Source organism: Adiantum capillus-veneris, chromosome 4 (assembly GCF_014529385.1).
Source record: "Adiantum capillus-veneris isolate H3 chromosome 4, ASM1452938v2, whole genome shotgun sequence".
Taxonomy (NCBI): Eukaryota; Viridiplantae; Streptophyta; class Polypodiopsida; order Polypodiales; family Pteridaceae; genus Adiantum; species Adiantum capillus-veneris.
Window position 1 is genome coordinate 138,936,083 of NC_140934.1, and position 19,136 is coordinate 138,955,218.

The following is a 19,136-nucleotide window of genomic DNA, read 5'->3' on the forward strand; positions in this document are numbered from 1 at the left end:
TGCTCAAGCTGGGAGAGTTGAGCATATTTACGTTGTGTCGCTCATGCTGGTATAGGTGAGCAAAAGATTCGAAGTCTACTATACTTAAGTCTGGTGAAGTGAAGGAGAAGGTCCAAAAGACACTCACGTACTGAGCACTGTGAGATACGAGTGGAGAAACTTCTACATCGAAAACCCTTCTTGGAAAGGTGGAAGCTATTGAGACATCTTTTGATGTCACATGTGCTACATTTATTCCTCGAAACACCCATCATCTCCTTCTTTCACATTGCATGCTTTTGTTGACAAATTTCTCATATGCATATAGAGTGTCCCATAATTGGCACTTGCATCAGGCACTCTTTCCGTGTTTCGTCCAAGCACTCACCTTTCATGAACATGTACTTCACGTTCAACTGCTCAACTCCAATAAGAGCGTATACCAAAGGCATTTTTTTTCCCATCGGGTTTTTCCCTTGGTCATCTAGGTTTTAGACCCTAATCTAAAGACACTTATCACCATCCTCTTGTACATATTCCTTCTACATCAACAATAAGGAAATGATACTCAAATCAATTGACAAATGAATTGGAGCACCAATTTCAGATCATAGCATACTTCTCCTCAATGGCGAGTTGAGGAATGGCCTACAATGAAAAAGCTGCAGACAACACTAACAACATGATTGCATAGGAACAAAGAAGTCCTCAATGACAAAGAGCAGACATAAAAGTAATCAGAGGATCTCAAAAGATGAATGGTTACGATGATAGACGCATGCTCTAATGGATCATAGTTCTTGGATTCGGCCTGACAGACAGACTTTGCATTGGAGCGCAACTTGGCCTAAAGAAGTTAAGGGTTTAGCCATACAATTTCTACAACATCCTTACAAAGTTGTCATTGGCTCACAAGATCAGAAAGCCAATCACTCAATTCTACAGATTGTAGAAGTTGTTTCTGAGAATCACAAATACTCCGAATTGACAGATTTGCTGGAGCAAGTGATGGATGGAGCTTTCTCTATCCATGATGATAAGAATCAAGTTAAACGACATTGGGTTCTTTTTGAATTTAGATCTGGCAGTAGACCTATAATGACAGAAACAGATGCTGCAGCTCGGAGCGTGGATGTGAAAGACATAAAGTTCGTCATCAATTATGATTTTCCTGAATCATGTGAAGACTATGTACATCGGATTGGACGAACAAGACAAGCTATTGCAAAGGCTATAGTCTATACTTTCTTTCCAACAACAAAACGACAACAAAGACCACATCGCCATCGTTAATCAGGTCATGTCGGGGACGACATGAACGCGGAAGGGGGGAATGTTGACCACTGGGTCAACAACACAACATAGCTCAAGTTTCGTACCAAAGTCTTATCTTTTGCGAGTTATGAAATGCTGCGGATTATGGATATAAACGTCATTTGTAATGAGTAGTGATTCTAGTTTCAGAAGCCGGGGTGCAATGGAACTTCCAAATTGTAAATACAAATCCATTTGACCCTTTCAACCCCATTTTTGGTTAAACCTAAGGTAGCCTTAGTATATAAGGTACCTAGGTCATTTTGTAAGGAAGACTTTTAATCATAATCAAAGTTTTAGTGCTGCCATTTACTGTGTGTGAGAGAGAAAGAGAGTGAGTGTGAGCTTCATCCTCCCGCTACGCCCGGCTCGCTCAGCACATTGGAGATCCGACTGCACCATTGCTGTAGGCTCGAGGAGAGGTACGTGACGACGCCAAGCATTCCATGCGACACGAAGCGCACACGCCGACGCATCTACGAGCTATTTGTGGCCGTAAGTGTATCAAACGATGTATGTTCGCTGCGTGCTAGTAGTCTATAGAATCGTGGCGACATAAGCTACGCATAGGTACTCATAAATTTCAGTTTCGGGCACTTTCAAAATTCGGCTCTGTCATCCTACGCGTTTTCCGCAGATGGGTTTTGAGTGAGGGTTTTGAGTGTAGAAGCTTAGGGATAGGTGTATCCTAGTGAGGGGATGGTGTTCCTTAAGTTTTGTATGAATCTGGCATGATTAGGTGAGCTACCTTTCACATGTGTGTATGTGGCTAGGTGCTGTAGTTCAGAGAAGTGAGGTTCTTGATTGTGGTTTAGTTGGCCTTCCAGAGTGTTGTATGTGTAGGATGGTCTCACCCTGACAAGCTTAAGAGATTTCCTACGTGTGCCTATCGTGTCATCTGTGTCCTCGATTGACATTATGTTGATCTAGGTAGTGTTTGCATGCACTTCATGGGTGTGTGAGTCTCTCCCGTCCAACAATCATCCAAAGAAGGACCTCACAAGGACCTTGTACAGTGGAAAAAACAGTCGGTTTTACTGAATTTTTAAAGATCACATGATCCCCGAATTTGAAAAGGTGATACAAACAAAAGTTGTAGCTCGTGAGCTGAACTTTCACCTCAAAGTTTTTCATATTTTTTTGACCTACGAGCTGTGAGCTAGGATTTTATTTGTGGACCCCAGTTTGCCCATGCTATGCAGACACACTCCCTCTTCCACTTTATCATTTTCCTCTTTCACACACACCTCTCCACTCATCATCCCCACCTCTCTCACCACTACTCTCTGCACCCTACTCACCTTCTTCTAAACCTTGAAGAATAAGAGAAACCATGGTGAACTCATGTTTCCTACACACACTTCCATTCCAAAATTGACCACCTAGTCTCATTTTTCCTCATCCATATTACCCATATCTATCAAAAACCATAATATTCAGCCTCTTCTCTTGAAAGATAGCATCATGGTAATTGATTACTCATATTCAATTACCTTGGCTCCCAAAGGAAGGTCAAGAGTAAAAAAAACGTACCGTCAAAGCTAGTGGACCGTCAACAAGCGTCAAACTTGACCCTACTCAAGACACTTGGAGCATCAACATTGTAAGAAATCCATGTTTTCTTACCTATTAAGAGTTTTTTCTTTCTTATTTGTATTCTACTTGGATACTCCCATTGTAAATATCCAATTCCATTTGTAAATCAATAAAATAACTAACTCTACTAATTTACTAACACTAACCTACTATGAAAAGTCCTATCACCTCCACTTCTCTGCTCTCTCTCTTCTTCATCTATCCACACCAACTTCTTGATAATTCCAAGCAAAATAAATTAGATAAGTGCTGAAAATCTAACCCAACCATGGTTAGAGGAGTAACCCTAGCCTTCAAAATTGCTATAAAAGGAGGGTGTAGCTAGCACCAAGGGGGAGCCATAAGCAAGAGCACTATGCTATAGCTTGAGAAGCCAAGCTCAACCTCTCTAGAAGGAGCTCTTGAGTGGAAGCTCATTGTCATATGCTTGTGCATGTGTTGTAATAGGGGTGATTAGCACGGGAACTCTATGCCATTGTAAGAGAGAGAGCGATCATTCAATTGAGAGTGGAAAATCTATCATTCCTCCTACTAGTGTAAGCCCAATATTTGCTGAATCAAGGAGGGTGGATTTGGACTAAGCTTGGATACTTTGTCTCTCTTCCAACGTGAAGTAATGGACAACAATGACGTGTAAGTGTCTTGGTGATATTTTTAGTTCTTGATAGCTTGTGTCTGGGTGTTGTCATCAATTTAGCCATAAATCCCACATATTGTAAGAGGGCGACAGGGTGGATAGGACTCCCCTGGCCTTAAGACAGTGATTGGGGTGGCTTTTCTTGTGATGTGTCGTGGTGAAATTTACTCAAGCTATGTTGAACAAATACTAATCTCACTTTGATCGGTCATGACAGATTTGTAAGAAGGTATTAATGCAACAAGCACCCCCTCCCCCTTCTCTCTCTTTCTTACATATATAATTGTGTTTGCTTGATCATTGCCGATACATTTCAAAGCAGCCCGAGCACTCTCTCTCTCTCTCTCTCTCTCTCTCTCTCTCTCTCTCTCTCTCTCTCTCTCTCTCTCTCTCTCTCTCTCTCTCTCTCTCTCTCTCTCTCTCTCTCTCTCTCTCTACACGTCCTAGTTCGCATCCAAAACTAGGTGGTGCCCCAAATTTTTGTAGGGTTAGGTTGCGGGTTTGTGTGTGTGTTTGTTTTTTTTTCCAACCCCAAACCAATTGAGTAGCACGGGAGCCTACAAGGGTGCTTAGAGGCCACTCTTCTTGTTGCCCGCCCCGGACCGCCTCAGCACGTTGATTTGCACAAAAATAGTAATTTCCAAGAAAAGATGTGAACATGGAAAAATAAGAAGAACTTAAAATTGGCTAACCTGGTCATTGCGATAACCAGTGGTCCAGAGATTTGGAAGAAAAAAACTCATTCCGAACCAGCTCATAGCCATATCTGCTTTGCGAGAGATTGCTGCAAGAGAGTTATTGTATATGAAAGAGAGTTTCATGCTTCACGAGGGAGATCAATAGAGAGCGAGAGAGAAGGCCATGCTTCTTTGTTGCATGCTTCACTAGGGAGATTGAGAGAGAGAGAGAGAGAGAACGGGAGAGAAGGACATGCTTCTTTCCCTCCTCCATGGCTGCTCCCTCCCTAAGCTCTGATGCCAGTGTAAGGCATAGGGAACTAGAACATGCTCATCACCACCCAGCCATGCCCTATATAGACCCTTGGCTTGCTATATATAGGGACCCCCTTGACTGCATGTTCGTCCTAGCCCTTGGCCGTGCCTCGTCCTACCCTTGGCATGACATAAGTATAATTAGCATGGCTGACAATAACCAAAAGAGTAAAATGAACATTGATAACTTTGATTTTGCACATGAAGGTGCTAATGATGATGCCCCCATGTTTATCAATTATCTTGTTACTAGGTTGCATCAAGCTATGGGCAACCCTACTTTGCAAGCCGAAATTACTCAACAACTTCATGCTTATGGGATTTCCCTTCCTCTCCAAGAGAAAAGAGAGAGCTTAGGAGGTCTCCTGATGAGACTTCCAAAAGAAGACTCTCTCCCATAAGAGAGGAGGAATCCAAAGAACAAGAAAGAAGTGAATCCCTAAGTTCCTTTAAAGATGTGGCTCCATGAAGGCGGCGGTCTAAGCTATCGCCAACTCCTTCCAAGAGGAAACGGTCAAACCCATAGTCCTTCTCCTCATCACTCCAAAAGGGAAGAGAGGAAAAAAAGGAAGAAAAAGGCAAGAAAGAGGTCACCCTCTTCTCGTTCTTCTTCACCTTTCTCCTTTTCCGATGAAAGCTATGGCTATTCTCCTAAAGAATACAAGAGGGGAGGACATTGCAAATCATACCTTGCATGGTGAAGATCACAAAAGCTCAAAAAGCCCAAAGAGGGAGGAAAGAGTATCTCTTTTCTCACCTATGATGGCACCTTTGGTGCCACAGACAAAGTATTGGCCTTCATCCAACAATTTGATGCGGCCTTTGGAGACGAGGGCTTCACGGAGTCCTCCAAGCTACATCATGTAGCTATGCACTTCCAAAAATCTACTCATCAATGGTGGGCTAGCCTTTGTGGCGATGGCGAGGCCCCAAAGACATGGAAAACTCTACAAGTTTTCATCATGAAGCAATTCCTTGCAAGCGATGCAAAGGACAAAGTGCTTACCAAATGGCGGAGCTTGAAGCTGCTCTTCAATGAGTCTATCCACAAATATGTAGACAAGTTTTAGGATTTACATCTCAAAGCTACAACCTTTCAAAAGGATAGACTTTTCCAAACAAAAGCAATAATTTTTTGCGGTATTACATGAAGAAATGACCGAGTATATCAACTCACAACGGCCTAGCACTATCACCGAAGCCATCCACCACACTATGGTTGCTTCAAGGTTCAGTTTAGGGGTGAGAAGAAATTTCAAGCCCATGGAAAACAAGGATCGAAATGAAGCTAAAGGGAAGAGAAATGCTCAAAACTCTTCCCAAGGAAACACCAAACCAACACCAACAACAACAAGGCCAAGGAGAAAGGATCTTACAAAGGTAAAAATAAACTCTCTCCCAAATAATAAAAGGCCTTTCGTAAAGACCATAAATGCTTCAAGTGTGGGGAGCAAGGACATGGTTATCATTCTTACCCCAAAAGAAATGTACTCAATGACACTCCTAGAGATTCCTTGGTTGACGCTCCAAAAGAGGATACTCATTGCAAAGGCTCGTACCTCTCCAATGCTTGGGGAAAAGTAAGGGAGCATGATGCCCTTATTCTCTTTGAACCTGGATCTACTCACAACTTGATATCAATGAAGTTGGCCACTAAGTTGGGCATTCAAGCTTTTGAGATGGGAGATACTATAATTGCCAATGGAGATTTCAAGGGATAGCAAGCCTCTATTACTCCATTGATTCAGAAGTTGAGGCTTCATGTTCAAAGCTATGTCGACAAAGAAGACTTTTTTTTATCTCTCCTCTCCAACATGAGGATGTTATCCTAGGGGCACCATGGTTCAGCTGCATGACGGCCAACATGAAGTTCCTTGAAAGGAGAATCTATTCCACCTACATGGAAAAGAGAATGTACATAGATGCTAATGATTTGGGGAACACCATATCCCTGGTAAATACGCTTGCTTTTGATAAGTCAATGAAAAGCTTTATTTTTGCGTATATGATTTTTTTTAGAGAATCAACAAATGTTTCTAATTTTCTCACAAGTAGAAATAAAGGGAATCAAAAGGAGTTAGAGTTGTCTAATTTCTTAAATAGATTCCAAGATGTTTTCATTGATGACATTTGTAGTGAGCTACCTCCAAAATGAGGGGATGATGACCATGCAATAGAGCTTCTACTAGGAAGCTCATCGCCTAATAAACCTCCTTATTGAGTTTCACAAGCGTAATTTAACAAGAGGAGATCATGAGGCAAGTGCATGAATTGGTGGAAAAAGGGATGGTGAGAAGCTCACCATTACTTTTAGTGCGAAAGAAAGATGGAACATATCACATGTCTGTCGACTATAGAGCACTAAATAGGATCACTAAAAAAAAAAAAAATTTTCTATGCCACGGGTAGAAGATCTATATGATAAGTTTCAAGTTTTGGCCTAACAAATACTCTAGTCACATTCAAACTCACGATGGACAAAAATCTTCAGGCCACTCAAATGCTCTTGAGGAGTACAAGTGGCACCTCCAGGTAATCTTTCAAGTTGTGAGAGAGAATAAGATTTTCATCAATCAAAAGAAAAGTGAGTTTTTCCTACAAGAGATTCAATGTTTAGGTCACATTATCTCTCAAGATGGTATATGTATTAATCCATCAAAGTTGGAGGTAATAAAAGCATGGCCTAAATCCAAGGAATCTACATGACCTAAGAAGCTTTATTGGTATGTGTGCATACTATAGATGCTTCATAACAAAATTTTCTCAAATAGCAGGACCATTGAATGACTTAACAAAGAAGAACGTTAGGTACTCATGGACTGCTAAAGAAAAAAATGCTTTTGACAAGCTCAAAGAGAAGCTTACCTCTCAACCGGTCCTCATGCTCCAGATCTCTCAATTCCATTTGAGGTCCAATGTGATGTTTGTGGTCATTGCCTTGGAGCACTTTTGCTTCAAGAAGGGCATGCCATAGCATATGAGAGCCGAAGGCTCAATGCCGACGAACTGGTCTTTGGCATATACAAAAAAGAGCTTTTAGCTATTGATAGCCGTTTTTCGGCTTTCCATAATTGCCATAGTCAGCTACCTCACCCTATTAAATCACCCAAACACTGTGGCTATCCCTACCATTTCAGTGTACATAGGCGTGTGTGAGTTAGGGGACTTTTCCCATATTTTCTTAAAAACCCTCAATTAGCTAGTCACTGGGCTAGTTGAGCCAAAAAAATAAAAAATTAGAAGTATATTATGGCCCATTTGTGTGTAAATATTTCATTGTATAGGGCCTAAATAAAAGGATTTTTCATAATTATTTTGGTATTTATTTAAATATTTCTACCTAGGGTGTGTTATTTATGCTATGTACATTGACTCATCATTACCATATTTTTTCTTACCATTTTGCATACTCTTTATTCCATATAAAAATAATTTCATGCAAGATTCTCTTAGTTTTGGTGTAACTCCATCCCAACAAAAATCCAAAAAAACTAGTTCTATTTATGTGTATATTTTTTCACTATTGTGATTTTTTCATTTCTACATCTATTCCCTATTACTCTCATAAATTAGACCACCAAAAATATTCATCTTTTTATGGTAGACTTATAATGAGAGAGATTTATTTTGACCCCTTTATATTTTTTCCACCTATATTATTTATATTTGACATGTACATATTTTTTGAGACCCCTCAATATTTGATTTTCTTAGTTGTACTCTTCACTTATATCATGATCTCAACAATATCTTCAATTATAGACCTACCAAATAAGGTCAAGGGTATGTGGAATGCATGCATGCACCATGGGGGGCTCACTCTTGGAGGTATTCAATAGAATCATCCAAAGAAGGACCTCACAAGGACTTTGTGCAGTGGAAAAAACAGTCGGTTTTGCTGAATTTTAAAAGATCACATGCTCTCCGAATTTGAAAAGGTGATACAAACAAAATTTGTAGCTCGTGGGCTGAACTTTCACCTCAAATGTTTTCATAGTTTTTTGAGCTACGAGCTGTGAGCTATGATTTTATTGGTGGACGTCAGTTTGTCCATGCTATGCAGCCACACTCCCTCTTCCACTTTATCATTTTCCTCTTTCACACACACTTCTCCACTGATCATCCCCACCTCTCTCACCACTCCTCTCTGCACCCTACTCACCTTCTTCTCAACCTTGAAGAATAAGAGAAACCATGGTGAACTCATGTCTCCTACACACACTTCCATTCCAAAATTGACCACCTAGTCTCATTTTTCCTCATCCATATTACCCATATCTATAAAAAAACCACAAAATTTAGCCTCTTCTCTTGAAAGACAGCATCATGGTGATTGATTACTCATGTTCACTTACCTTGGCTCCCAAGGAAGGTCAAGAGTGGAGAAAAAATGTACCATCAAAGCTAGTGGACCGTCAACAAGCGTCAAAATTGACCCTACTCAAGACACTTGGAGCATCAACATTGTAAGAAATCCATATTTTCTTACCTATTAAGAGTTTTTTCTTCCTTATTTGTATCCTACTTGGATACTCCCATTGTAAATATCCAATTCCATTTGTAAATCAATAAAAATACTAACTCTACTAATTTACTAACACCAACCTACTATGAAAAGTCATATCACCTCCACTTCTCTCCTCTCTCTCTTCTTCATCTATCCACACCAACTTCTTGATAATTCCAAGCAAAATAAATTAGATAAGTGCTGAAAATCTAACCCAACCATGGTTAGAGGAGTAACCCTAGCCCTCAAAATTTCTATAAAAGGAGGGTGTAGCTAGCACAAAAGGGGGGGAGCCATAAGCAAGAGCACTATGCTATAGCTTGAGAAGCCAAGCTCAACCTCTCTAGAAGGAGCTCTTGAGTGGAAGCTCATTGTCTTATGTATATGCATGTGTTGTATTAGGGGTGATTAGTAAGGGAGCTCTATGACATTGTAAGAGAGAGTGATCATTCAATTGAGAGTAGGAAATCTATCATTTCTTTTACTAGTGTAAGCCCAACATTTTCTGAATCAAGGAGGGTGGATTTGGAGTAAGCTTGGATAGTTTGTCTCTCTTCCAATGTGAAGTATTGGACAACAATGATGTGTAAGTGTCTTGGTGTTTTCGTTAAGTTCTTGATAGCTTGTCTTTGGGTGTTGTCATAAACTTAGCCATAAATCCCACATATTGTAAGAGGGAGACAGGGTGGAGAGGACTCCCCTGGCCTTAAGACAGTGATTGGGGTGGCTTTTCTTGTGATGTGTTGTGGTGTCATTTACTCAAGCTATGTTGAAGAAATACTAATCTCACTTTGATTGGTCATGACAGATTTGTAAGAAGGTATTAATGCTCTCTCTCTCTCTCTCTCTCTCTCTCTCTCTCTCTCTCTCTCTCTCTCTCTCTCTCTCTCTCTCTCTCTCTCTCTCTCTCTCTCTCTCTCTCTCTCTCTCTCTCTCTCTCTCTCTCTACGCGTCCTAGTTCGCATCCAAAACTATGTGGTTTCCCCAAATTCCCGGACGGCTTTGAAATGGCTCTGTTCGTCCCTTTCATTAGGTGGCCCTTAGGCTCTTTCTCTCTCTCTCTCTCTCTCTCTCTCTCTCTCGCTCTCTCTCTCTCTCTCTCTCTCTCTCTCTCTCTCTCTCTCTCTCTCTCTCTCTCTCTCTCTCTCTCTCTCTCTCTCTCTCTCTCTCTCTCTCTCTCTCTCTCTCTCCTGCTCACCCAATTGTCGCGGGAACTCCCTTTTGTACTTGCCCCCGGTTCGGACCCGGCTGCTCCCTCTCTCTTTTTGCTCACATGAAACCTCCCCTACCCCATAGCATTAGCGATGTCGCTATTGGGCCGGGGGGGGGGGGGGGGGGTTCTCTTCTGAAAATTGTGGCCTCAAGGGCCGTGGGAACGAGCCCCCACCTGACACGTTGCCACACCATCAGATACTACAACCACCGATGCCTACACAGCCCAATAGCGCGTGCCACGAGGCTGGCCAAAACCGCCATGTACCCGCCCCGCAGGGCCACCGCGCAGGCCAGCCATCCACAGTGCCCACTGGCCCACGCCATCGCCATGGGGTGAGGGAGCTCCCCTCTCTCCCCCTTTGTGCATCTCTTGAGGCTCACGGCCTGGCTCAAATAGCCCAAAATCAAACGACCACCATGTGCATGTGGGATTAACCCCATGCCACATGGTAGTTCCTGTATTCACCAAGCCTTTTAAGGCCTTTGAAATTCAAAAAACCCTTTTAAAAAAAACCTTGAATAGGAAAATTGCCCCCCACTTCAAAGCCTGCATATATCCCGGTCCGGGGTCCGACTTCCAAGCCACAAAGCTCACCGGCCTAAATTTTGTTCTGTCAATTCCATCATGGGCAAGCTTTATTGCCTTGGATCTCTTTTGAGCCCGCTATTCGAGGCCAAAAAAAAAAAGAGGAAATTATCTGCAAACTCTCCACCGCCCAATGCCCCCAACTTGATCCTGTTGTATCCTGTTGACCAAGTATCTGATTGACGTGCTGTCGATTTGTGCTAGCTCCACATGATGCACATTATCCACCAAACATCTGGCGGACTCTAGACAACACCAGATGATGCATCCTCCAATGCAGGCAAGTGGGCTCAGACCCGACCTCTGAAAAATCTTCAAATAACCATAACTTGCTAACCAGAGCTCCGATTGGCAATCCGAGAAGATATTCATGCTCCATAATTTGAGTTCTACACGTGCATCCACTAACATCAGCATGGGCCACCTGTCCCCAACTGCCCTGTCCATCGGGGATCTGCTACACACTCTACCTCTTCACTTCAATAACTTGCACACCGGGGCTTCGTTTGACGAGTCATCTGGACCAGCTTCTAGAGCACACTGAACACTATATTATAGAGCACTAACTCGGCATTTTGGACAACTTCATCTTCTATCCCAGTTGGACCATTCCTCAGCTCTTTTGGCCTAAAAAAACCACATTGGGCATACATTTTCGCTACCCCTTGACTGCCCAGGACCTTGGTACCTGCCCTAGCCTTCTGCACTGCACCTGTCAACAACCTTTGCTTGGCATAGACCACCACCTAGCTCAGACCGGCTTTGGCTGCACCAACATGCTCATGCATGTGTGTGTCCAACAGGGCCCTTGGCCTGCTGCTGCTGCTGCATAAATTGTATCACTAAAGTGGATAATTTAGTGACATTTTCATTTATGGATGCAAAATTTGTTTCCATTACTTAGATGCATGCTTGAAGTGCCCAAAATTCATGGATATCGATCAATTCATAAGCGTCCTCTCCTCCCGTAGTGTCGCGGGCATCCTCCGTGAGAGTATGCGGCCGCGAGCCATTACGGGAAGGATCAAGTGTATTATGCTTGAAATCAAAGGTCATGTTGATATCTGAATCCATGGAAACACTGTGCAGTGTGAGAGAGATAAAGAAGAATACCTTGATTCAAAAAAGAATCTCATAGCCATAGTATGCACCAAAACGTTGACAATTAGTCGTGCTAATTACGCTATTCGTCAAAGCTTTGTCAACCCCTAATTCCACCCGTTCAAATACACCGCTTGAAAAAATTGCAGTCGACTTGATCTTCTGAAGAAACAAGTGGTGATGGATACTTATTTTAAAAACTCAAAGTCCTTGTAAGTTAACCTTGACTAACTTCTGTAATTTTTTGCAATTTGGAGAATCTACAAAAACTTGACGGCTTGTCGAAGAATATCCCACCCCTACAGCTAGTTGCAACGTGCATCCGTCAAGCCCGCTTATGTAGCGTATGGTGGAGGTCGTCAGTTCATTCCTCCTCGCTTCAAAAGGTCCTACACGTGGTGCTCCCTCCTCGACTAGTTTTCCATGGCCATGCACATGCACATGCAAAGAACCATGCACCTTTCCCAACTAATTTTAGCTCTGATACCAATGTAGAACCCAGAGGAGACTGACACCGGATACACCTCCCAGCCAACCTATTATAGGAGAGCCCATGGCCCTTTGCCCTAAACGGATCCCGTGTCAAGACAATTAGTCTGGCCCTTGGCCTAACTCCTTGACTCCCCTAGGTCGGGCCTTGCCCTCTAGCCCTTGGCCTGGCATGTAATGGCATGTTAATGCTCATTGACAATGGTGTATCTTTGTGGAGTGGAACCAATGGATTTACATGTAGGAAACATAATGGGGACAATGTGATTGACTATATGCTACTGTCCGAAGCCATCATGTATCGCATAAATAATTTTATATTTGACCAATGGACCTCGGAATCCGACCATCGGGCCTTATGTATTGACCTTTCATGTGGAGAAGCAATTGATAGTCTCAGCCTACAATTGATAGCAATTATATGAGCTTGCAAATGCTGAAAAATTACCATTTTATGGTTCACTCCCAGGTATGCCTTCTTTTTTTTACTATTGAGGATGTATACAGTGGGCTTGAAAAATTGGTGGCCACTCGAAAAGCAGGAAATCTTCAACGTTTCAAGCCGGAGATGATCAAATGGAAGGGAGATTTTACCCATGAGTGGATGTGTGATATGTTCAACCTTGCACTTCCACATGGTATGCCTTATGATTTGAGTACTAATTGGGTTAAGCCTTTGCATAAAGGAGGGGATGTAAAGAATGTAAACAACTACCAGACTATAATGATTGGGTCTCTTATTGCAAAGTTATTTGGGTGCATAATGGAGATGAAATTGAGTGATTGGGTCGAAGAGAATGACAAGCGTACAAAAGGACACGCGGGTTTTTGTCGATACCATAGCACCATTGATCATCTTGTCACTCTTCGTGTTCTCATGGAGGAAAGTTGGTTGAAAGGCAAGCAATTGTTTTGTTGTTTTGTGGACTTTAAGAAAGCCTTTGATATGATTCCACATAACAATCTGTGGAGAAGGATGGAAGAACTCCAAGTGCCAAGTGAGTTTATGCTTGTGGTTTCTCAAATGTCAATTGCACAAGGGAAGAGAAATTTCAAAAAAAATTGTAAGCACTATTGGGGTTAAACACGGATGTCCGTTGTCATGACTCACCAACTCTCTTTGGTCTATGCATTGATCAATCGGAACAAATGGTACTTGACTTTATGCAAAAAGAAGGCATTGAAGAGTTCACTATTTGCAATGCGGTAATCATGCTTTTGTTGTATGTGGATGATGTAGTGCTTCTATCACACACTTTAGAAGATGCACAAAAGCTTATGGTTGTCCTTGAGAACTTTGCTTGTACAGTAGACTAATTGTGAATGAATCCAAAACAAAGGTTATGATTGTGAAAACCAACCATAAGGAGAAGCCATGCATTGTGTACAACAATGAGACACTTGAAGTTGTTGAGAGCTTTAAGTACCTTGGCCTTGAGGTTCCGTCCAATCACAAGTGGTATGAATGTGCTATGTGTCATTTGGAAGCGGGAAAGAGAGCATGTTATGCATTTGAGAACATGTGTAATGCGAGAAACATCAAGTGTTGGGTTCTCAAGAAGTATCTTTTTGATGCATTGGTGACACCGGTTCTTCTTTATGTAGTTGAAGTGTGGGGTGGGAGCATCTCAAAGTCTACTTGGAAAGAGTTTGAGAATATCCAAATGCGTTTTCTTACAAACTTTCTCCAATTTAAGACACAAACACCATATATGCTCCTACTTCTTGAGCCGGGGTTTCTTCCAATTGAGGTTATGGGCATGGAAAGGGTTGTGGAGTACATGATAAATATGCGTAGAAATCCCTCACATCGACTTCCTACAATTGCATAAGAAGCAAGCAGAAAAGTTCAAAAGACGCATAAAAGCAAGATCTTGAGCACGGGATGGATGCAAGGCATAGAGAAGTGGTTTGGGAGATGGGATGCATTACACTTGCTACAGGATGCTTCAATTGACTCTGTTACCATATACATGTGGTAGTGATGTGTGTGAACACACTAGGACCGCCGGGGAATTTTTTCCCTCTTTAGGAGGTTTTTTCCCTCGAGCATTGTATATACGCCCATCACTCTAGGGCTATCCATCTTTCCATAGCACACTAAGTAACACACTCTCTATTGTGTGCCTTGAGCTTCCTTTGTCTTCTCCAAGATGTGTGCATTTCTCTGCAACCCTAATTCCAACAGTTGGTATTAGAGCAGGTTGCGTCCCCCCGGGCTTAGTCGTCAACTGCTCCAGTACACGCCTGCTCACTTTCTCCGATTTCAGTGAGCTTTGGCGAGCGTTCGTCGCAGATCGACAAATATTTCGGGCGTGCTCGTAGAGCTCAGTTTGCTCAAATTTTTAATTTGGGCTCATTTCAGCCTCCGTTTCCACTACAGACAGTGCTGCACAGGCTATTTTGTCATTTTGTGCAGAGTTTTTGTCAGTGCCGTTTTTTGCATAACAGGTGTCTTATAGTCTTCTACGGTTTGTGCTATATAGCACGTGCTGTTCCTGCTCCATTTCTCCTATTTTCGGGCAGTTTTCACATCAGGTGCAACATTTACCATGACTGACAACAACAACACAGATGTGTTCAAGATGTTTGCTGCTGAGGACAAGTTGGATGGGGACAATTACCCTATGTGAGCTTATATGATGCAGCATGGGCTTGTGTCAAAGGGCGCCTGGAATATTGTGCACGGCATTGATGTATGTCCTGGTTCTGAGGATGCACGCGATGTTGAGGATGTTGCAGGTCTTGCTACAAGGATTGTTGTTGTTAGAGTTGTTTTTCCTACGGCAGAACAAGCTCGTTGGGATGTTAAGGATGCGCAGGCTCATGCATTGATTGCATTGTCTGTGAAGCGCACCATTGTTCCTCACATCCGTTCAGCAAAATTTGCAAAACAGGCTTGGGATATTCTAGCAGGTCTTTATGCAAGTCGTAATGAGGCTAAAATTGCTTTGCTACGTAAAGAGCTGGAGTCGAAGATTATGCATGAGGAAGATGATATGGACACTTTCCTTGCTAGTGTATGTCAGGCCAAGGGCAGGGCCAAGGGCCAGGACGGACATGCGGTCAAGGGGCGCTATATTTAGGGGCTAGGAGTCTATATATGGCACGGTTGGGTGGAGAGTTGCATGGTCCAGTCTCCCGCGGTCTTACATTGGTCCCGCGGTCTTACATTGGTATCAGAGCTCGATTTGGCACATGTTGTCACATGGGATACAACATGGTCTAGGTGAAGGAGTACGAGCGGAAGTGCGACGCGAGAGAGAGTGCGAGAAGAAGAGCACGACGATATGGTGAACTCGTTCTACTGTAATGTGTAGAGCATAGTGAGTTCTTATTAGGTTTTTACAAAAGAATATGTGTACATACCTGGTGGCCCACCCACTTACCTGGGCGACCACATTGGGCTTTATACCCCAACAACCTCCCACTTAAAGTCCAATGTGGTACTTTAAGTGTGAGAGAAGCTACTATACAAGCTAATATACAAGAGATGTAGAGAAGATGTACTACCCTACACCTAACTGCTTGCGAAAATGTGCAAAGCTCTATGAGGGAAGTCCTTTTGTAAGTAGATCAGTAGGATTTTCTGTGGTGTGAACTTTGACAAGCTGAAGTTGCTTATCCTCGAGCATTTCCCTGATGAAATGATACTTCACATCCACATGCTTTGTCTTTGAGTGATAAACTGGATTGCGAGCCAATTGTATAGCACTTTGACTATCACAATATAACACAGGCATCTCTTCTTTGATTCCCAAATCTGTTACTAGTCGATTAAGCCAAATTGATTCTTTGCATGCCTCTCATGCTGCAACATTTTCAGCCTCTGTATTAGACTGAGTAACACAATCTTGTAATCTAGAACGCCATGATACTGCTCCACCAGCCAATGTAAAGATATACCCTGACGTAGACCTTCGGTTGTCTAAGTCACCTGCATAATCTGAGTCTGTAAAACCCTTTATACTTAGCTCCTGACTCCCATAGCATATACGCATACTCTTTGTAGCTTTCAGGTATCTCAATATTCCTTTCACTGCCTCCCAATGTTTCTTGCCTGGGTTTGACATGTATCGACTTACTACTCCCACTGCAAATGCAATGTCTGGGCGAGTAGCAATCATTGCATACATCAAACTACCCACTGCAGACGCATATGGAATCTTATCCATTTCAGCCTTTTCTTCCTCAGACACAGGACAATCTTGTTTGCTAAGTTTCACATATGGTGGCAATGGAACACTCAGTGCCTTTCCCTTCTCCATATTGAAACGTTGCAAAACCTTGTCAATATACTCTGTTTGAGATAACCAAATCAACTTCTTTGATCTGTCTCTCTCAATGCACATACCAAGTATATGACTTGCCTCACCCATGTATTTCATGTCAAACGATTTTGCCATCTTTGACTTCAAAGCTGAAATTTCTTCCAAGTGCTTGCCATCAATCAACATGTCATCCACATACAAAATAAGGATCAGCCAACTGCCATCCTTAGCCTTCTTTGTATATAGACAGTGATCGAACTCACTACGTTTGTAGCCTTGAGAAATCATAAACTTGTGGAATTTATGGTACCATGCCCTCGGTGATTGTTTTAAGCCATAAAGACTCTTTAACAACTGGCATACCCAATCTTCCTTGCCTTTCTCAACAAACCCTTCTGGCTGCTGCATGTAAATTTCCACATCTAAATCACCATGCAAGAACGCTGTCTTGACATCCATTTGGTGCAACACCAAATCTAATATGGCAACCAATGCAAGAAAGCATCCCAATGTAGTCATCTTGACCACCGGAGAGAAGACTTCATCAAAGTCAATGCCTTGTTCTTGCTTAAAGCCCTTGGCAACAAGTCTTGCTTTGTACTTTGGCTGACTATCATGAGCGGTGATCTTATACCTGTAAACCTATTTACAAGGTAGAGCCTTTTTTCCCCGTGGTAATTTAACTAGCTTCCATGTCTGGTTTTTATGCAGAGCTGTCATCTCTGACTGCATGGCCAATTGCCAATTCCCGGAGTCCTTCATTTGCACTGCTTCCTTGTAACATGAAGGCTCATTGCAATCAGTCAACATGACATAGTTCATAGATGGAACAAACCTATCAGGAGGTCGTGTGACACGTCCAGATCTACGCACAATAGGTGGCGCAGGCTCAGACACAACATGTGGTTCCACTCTATCCAGTCCTTGCTCCTCTTGAGCCCTGACATTTTGTCTTGCACGTGCAGGTCCATCTTCTTGGAAGACAACTCTTCTAATCTCCTCAACCCTCTCTGGTTTAGAATGATATTTGGATTCATTAAAGTGAACATCATTGCTGCGGACAACCTTTCTGGATTCGGGATCCCAAAGTCTATACCCCATCTCACCAGAATTACCATAGCCTAGAAAGATGCACTTTCTACTCTTTGGCTCAAGTTTGTTCCTAAATTCCTTTGGAACGTGAGTATATGCTTCACAGCCAAAGACTCTGAGATGCTTGTATGAGGGCATTTTGCTTGACCATACCATCTCTGGCACTGAATCCTTCTGCAAAACCTTGCTAGGAGATCTATTTACAAGATGAACAGCTGTTGATACAGCTTCAGCCCAAAACCCATTTGGCAGTTGTGCATTAGACAACATACTTCTGACCCAGTCGTAGGCCCAAAAACCCCAAATTTGCAGAGTCGGATCTGCACCCGCCGAGACCACGTAGTCAAAAATGGCCTGCGCAGACCTTTGTCGAAGCCGAACGGTGGCCGAGATGACCTCAGAATGAAATTCTGAGCACACCAAGCCCTTCGAGCTGTCCCACGAGATTTGGGGCCGTGTCTTCGCCTGTCGAATTTCACTCCAATCTGAGCTGGTTACTCTAGCCTCCTGCAGTGCTGCCCCGAGCCTCGATCTGAGCTCTGATACCAGTTGAAGGAGTACGAGCGGAAGTGCAACGCGAGAGAGAGTGCGAGAAGAAGAGCACGACGATATGGTGAACTCGCTCTACTGTAATGTGTAGAGCATAGTGAGTTCTTATTAGGTTTTTACAAAAGAATATGTGTACATACCTGGCGGCCCGCCCACTTACCTGGGCGACCACATTGGGCTTTATACCCCAACACTAGGAACTCAAGGAGTTTGGTTTAGCCAGTGTGGATCATGATAATGAGGGTCCCTCTCACTCGCGTCACAGAGTGTTCGTAGTTACCTCCACACACAAGTACAGCTCGTACTTGATGGATGTCACTTTTCCTGGCATCCTTACTTGAGACATATTCCACATGTGGAGAATATGAGTCTCTAGGACTGACACTGGCGCCCAATTCCAAATGATGTGTCACGACGAAGTCCTTAGGTGCTGGTTGCATCCGTTCATTAGACCAATTGACGCACACAGTATCAGGAACAATTTCAGTGGCCAAAAATTGTCGGGTACTAAGTACAGACTTGTTGTGATTACAAGTGCTGTGAAACCACCTTAACGGAGGGTCGTTTCTACATATAGCAAAGTATGCTACGTTCATGAGAATGTATCATGGTTGGTTCCTAGGTGTGACCGGGTTGTCACATTCTATTATGGTCCAACTTTTGCTGCAAAGTATGCTACGTTCATGAGAAGGTCTCATGGTTGGTTCCTAGGTGTGACCAGGTTGTCACATTCTATTATGGTCCAACTTTGTTGCAAGATTTTCACGTAAGTATCGTGGAAAGTCTCGTCATGGAATTGCGGCTTGGA